Here is a 5,474-nt window from a genome sequence, read left to right as displayed (position 1 = left end):
AGCCACCCAGGTGACCCTAAAATTTTATTTTTAAGTAATCTCTACACCCAATGTGGGGCTTGAACCCACAATGCTGAGATCAAGAGTCAAATGTTCCACCAACTGAGCAGCCAGGTGCCTCCATTTTATGTATGTATCTATGTATGTTTATTTAATTTACTTTTATTTTGTTTTAAAAATATATATATTTTAATTTATTTGAGACACACAGAGAGGGAGGCAGAGACACAGGCAGAGGGAGAAGCAGGCTTCATGCAAGGAGCCATGTGGGACTCAACCCCAGACTCCAGGATCACACCCTGGGCCAAAGGCAAGTGCTAAACCACTGAGCCACCAGGGTGTCTCTTTCATTTACTTTTTTTCTTTTTTTAACATTTAAAAAATATTTTATTTATTTATTCATAGAGACACAGAGAGAGAGGCGCAGAGACACAGGCCGAGGGAGAAGCAGGCTCCATGCAGGGAGCCTGACATGGGACTCGATCCTGGGTGTCCAGGATCACACCCCAGGCTGCAGGCGGTGCTAAACCGCTGTGCCACAGGGGCTGCCCCTTTCATTTACTTTTAATACTTATTTCCTCTGACCAAAATAAAAGCTCTGTTAAAGCATAGCTTAGAAAAGTGACAGAAATACTGTGTATTTGTGGATGTCTTAGGGAAACTTTCACATGCAAGTGAGAGAACTCCCAATTATCAGAGACTCATACAAAAGGGATTATTTCCTTGGATAACAGGAAGTTTAGAGGCAGCTGCTGGCAGTGTGTCAGCTGCTCTATGAAGCCATTGAGGACTCAAATTCTTCCTCTCCTTCTGCTTCGCCATCATTAACATACTGGCTTTTTATCTTCATGGTCACAAGATAGCTGCCACAGCTCCAGGCATCAGACTTGATTTTAGTGCTAAAAAAAGAGGAGGAGGAAACAGTGTTGGCAAGCTCTCCTCTCCTCTTGGACTATTTTTGTAAGAAAGCAAGAGTTTTCCCAGAAGTGCCCCCAGCTGATTTCCCTTTAAGTTTCATTGGCTAAAAGTGAGTGATGTGGCTACTATTAGCCATAAGAAAGTCTGAGAAGTAGGCGAAGGAAAAGGGATGCTTAGTCAGCAATGGTGTCTTCCACAGTCGAGGAAAAATGAACTGAAAGGGATTGATCAATAACAAGATGACACTCACTTAAGCACCCAAACAGGCCCAGGGAATACAGACTGAAAGTTCAGGAAGTCTTAGGAAGATTGTTCACCTGTTCGTTTGTTCATTCATTCATTCATTCATTCACTCATTCATTCCTGTTCTGTTTAGGATTTTTATATCTAAATTCATGAGTGATATTAAAATTTTTCTTTACTATGCAGTCCTTGTTAGATTTTGGTGCCAAGGATATACTAACCTTATAAAATGAGTTGGAGAGAGTTCTCTTTTATTGACAAATGTTTTCTTTTCCTTAAAAAGATTTTATTTATTCATTTGAGAGAGAGAGAATGAGTGGGGGGCGGGGGAGCAGGCTTCCCACTCAGCAGGGAGCCCGATTAGGACTCAACCACAGGACCCTGGGATCAGGACCTGAGCCAAAGGCAGACACTTAACTGCCTGAGCCTCCCAGGCATCCCTGGCAAATGTTTTCTGTAGAGGATTAGATAACTGGCTTTGCAGGTTTTTGGTCTCTGCCGCAACTACTCAGCATGCTAGTTAGCATATGAGAGTGGCCACAGACCATGGGTAGAACAGACATGGCCAGATTCAGCCCACAAACTGTGGTTTATCCCTGTTCTAGGCTATGTTTTGTGTAAGTTTAGAGTCATTTGTGACTTAAATGTTTGAGAAAACACTCTTGTAATACCTCATGGGCTTGCTTTTGATTTGCGAAGATGTTTTGGAACTGTTGATTCAATTTCTTTAAAAATTATAGGATAATTCTGCTTGTCTCTTTCTAAGAGACATTACATTATATTCTTGTAGAAAGCTGTCCATTTGATCTATGTTTTCACATCAATGGACAAAGAATTGTTCATAATTAACTTGTTAAATTGTGGTTACAAATATATATTATGTATGTAATTTTTTAAAAAAGATTTTATTTATTTATTCATGAAAGACACACAGAGAGAAAGGCAGAGACGTAGGCAGAGGGAGCCTGAGGTGGGACTTGATCCTGGGACCGTGGATCACGCCCTGAGCCAGGGGCAGGTGCTCAACTGCTGAGCCACCCAGGTGTCCCTATGTATGTAAATTTTACTATATTTTGCTACTTTCTATAGAGTAAAATTTACCATTCTAGCCATGAAAATTTTTTTAAAATTTAATTGTAGTAAAATATTTATATCATTATTAACTTAAAATTTTTTTTATTTATTCATGAGAGACACAGAGAGAGACAGAGACATGGGCAGAGGGAGGAGCAGGTTCCCCACTCGGGGAGCCCAATGCAGGACTTGATCCTAGGACCCTGGGATCATTACCTGAGCCAAACACAGATGCTCAATCACTGAGCCACCCAGGTGCCCCCATTATTAACTTTTTAATAGAAGTTTTACACATTGGTGATTACATGAATCATACATGTACACAATCATCTCAAATCTACACCCAGGCCAGAATCCTTACTGGCTCTCCAGAAGACCCCTGTGTTCCTTTCTGGTCACCTCCAACACAAGAGATTAGTTGTGCTTGCTTTGGAGCTTTATATAAATAGAATCATTTTTTGTTTATTCTTCTGTGATTGCCTTCTTTCATTTAACATATTGTGAGATTCCTCTATGTAGTTGCCTGTAGCAGTAGTTAATTCATTCCACTGTATAAATACACCACTGATGGTATATTAATATTTGTATATACCCCCACCACTGGGGCACCTGGCTGGCTTAGTCAGTGGAGCGTGGCATCTTGATCTCAGGGTTGTGAGTTTGAGCCTCATGTGAGGTATAGAGTTTAGTTAAAAAATTTTTAGGTTTCATTTTCTGTCTGTTGCTATTATATAGAAATACAATTGCATTCTGTATACTATCCTTGTATACATCAACTTTGTATACTAACTTATTAACTGTAATAATATATGTGCTGATACTTTTGGATTTTCTACCTACCTAGTTATGTCATCTGTGAACAAGACAGTTGTATTTCTGCCTTTTTAATCTCAAAACTTTGCCCTTCTTTATTGCACTGGCCTGGACTTCCAGGTAAATTTTAAATTTTAAGTTGGGGTAGCAAATATCCTAGTTTCTTTCTTAATTTCAGAGGAGAACTTCCAATATGTATGATGCTTGCTATAGAAGTTTTCATACATATTTTCTATCAGATTGAGAAAGTCCTTCTTTTTCTCCTAGTTTCCTAAGAAGCTTTTCTTTTTTTCTTTAAAAATTTTTTTTAAATAGATTTTATTTATTTATTCATGAGAGACAGAGAGACAGAGAGAGAGAGAGAGAGAGAGAGAGAGAGAGGTAGAGACACAGGCAGAGGGAGAAGCAGACTCCATGCAGGGAGCCCGATGTGGGACTTGATCCCGGGTCTCCAGGAACAGGCCCTGGGCTGAAGGCAGCGCTAAACCACTGAGCCACCCAGGCTGCCCACTTTTCTTTTTTTTAAAGTCATAAATGGATTTTGATTTTCTCTTTTGGATGGTGAATTTTACTGATTGATATTTTTGCTGCATATGTTGAAATGCTTTTAATATCTTTTTTCTCCTATTTTTTGTTTCATTGATTTTCAGAGGTTAAACTAACCTTGCATTCCTGGGACAGTCCCAACCTCTGGTGACAAATTATCCTATTTATATATCCCTGCCTTGGTGATCTCTGTTGCTTTCCAAGAGATTTTTCAAAAAACTAATTTGTCTGGGGCACCTGGCTTTCTCAGTAGGAGCAATGTGAGACTCTCGATCTCAAGGTTGTGAGTCTCAGGCCCTCACTGGGAAATTACTTAAAGATAAAATCTTAAAAAAAAAACCAACCAATTGGTTCAGCATTTCTAATTTTCTTGGTTGAAGTATTGGTAAAAAAAAAATAAGTCAGGCTCCCTTTGCTGAAGTGGAGAAATCTTAAAAGATTTTAGATTTCAGTGTACCTGTTACATTCTGCTTTCTACTCTTAGATCAATATTGCTGAGGTTCATATGGGCACAGGGCAGAGGGCTGTATCTTTCCAATGCAGAGGCTCCCTCTCCATGCCAGACTGTGACTCAGGCCAAAAGGTGACTCTTCCGTCCCCACTGATGCACCAAGGGGTGCTGGTCCTGCCTGCTCCTGGAATATTGACCATACTGGGTCTTTGATGCCTTCTCCTAAAGTATAACTGACATTTCTTTCAGACTACTGAGTTGCTGTGCCAGCCCAACCAGCTGACCCTGGTCATTCCATTGTGACTATTAAGAGCTTAGAGAAGTGCCCAGCCATAGGGATTCCCTCCCTGGATCAACTCTCGTCCATCTTATTCCTCTACAGCCTCTTCCATTCCTGGTGTGTTTCATGACATTGCTGATTTATTACTCTTTTCTTTCTTTCTTTCTTTCTTTCTTTCTTTCTTTCTTTCTTTCTTTCTTTCTTTTAAGATTTTATTTATTGATTGATCAGAGACACACACACAGAGGCAGAGACATAGGCAGAGGGAAAAGCAGGCTTCTCGAAGGGAGCCCGATGCAGGACTCAATCCCAGGACCCCAGGATCACAACCTGAGCCAAAGGCCGACGCTGAGCCACCCAGGTGCCCTATTACTCCATTCTTTAGAGTCTAAATCCACTTTTCAATGGCTCAAAGTTTAATTTAGCTTGGTGGGTCCCTACATCCTTCCTTGTCATAGACTGAATATTGCCCCCTGCCCCAAATGTCCATGTCCTATTCCCTGGAACCTGTAAATGTCACAAGAGACTTGCAAGCATTATTAAGGATCTTGAGATGCGGAGACTATCCTAGGTTTTTGAGGTGGGTCCTAAATGCAATCTTAAGAATCCTCATAAGCGGGAAACAAGTAGATCCAAGGAGGAAATAAGAGGTGTGATGGTTGAAATGAGATTGAAAGGATTTTAGGAGGGAGGCCAGTGGCTACAGAAGCTCGAAAAGGCGAGGGAATGGATTTTCTCCTCAGAGCCTTCACGAATTTGCATGTGATCCTTGCTCAGGGGCCATGCTAATCTTCTCTGTATCGGTCCAATTTTAGTATATGTGCTGCCGAAGTGAGCACTCCCTCAGAGCCTCCAGAAAGAACCAGCCCTGGCAACACCCTGACTGTAGCCCAGATTTTGGATTTCTCACCTCCAGATCTGTAGGAGAATAAGTTTATGTTGTTATCAGCACCAAGTTTATGGCAGTTTGTTACAGCAGCAATAGGAAACTGATACAATCTACTTACATAACCATCCGCTTGGGTAAGGGAAGTCAGGACTCAGTATAGACTTGTAATTGCTTCCTGACTGGTTTCAGGGTGGAGCTGAAAGACACGTACCTGTCCTACAGAAGTAAGTTGGGGTGGAGGACATAAAAGAGATATAAGC

General features: G+C 41.0%; 1 pseudogene; it reads right to left on the bottom strand.

Annotated features, from left to right (window-relative positions):
- Window positions 1-5,051: 5,051 nt before the first annotated feature.
- LOC129498032 (U6 spliceosomal RNA) lies at window positions 5,052-5,164 on the bottom strand (annotated as a pseudogene).
- Between the last annotated feature and the right edge of the window lie 310 nt (window positions 5,165-5,474).

The sequence above is a fragment of the Nyctereutes procyonoides genome, unplaced genomic scaffold, assembly GCF_905146905.1.
Source record: "Nyctereutes procyonoides isolate TBG_1078 unplaced genomic scaffold, NYPRO_anot_genome, whole genome shotgun sequence".
Lineage (NCBI taxonomy): Eukaryota > Metazoa > Chordata > Mammalia > Carnivora > Canidae > Nyctereutes > Nyctereutes procyonoides.
Note: the sequence above shows the minus strand (reverse complement) of the source record. Positions and strands in the feature narration are given on the sequence as shown.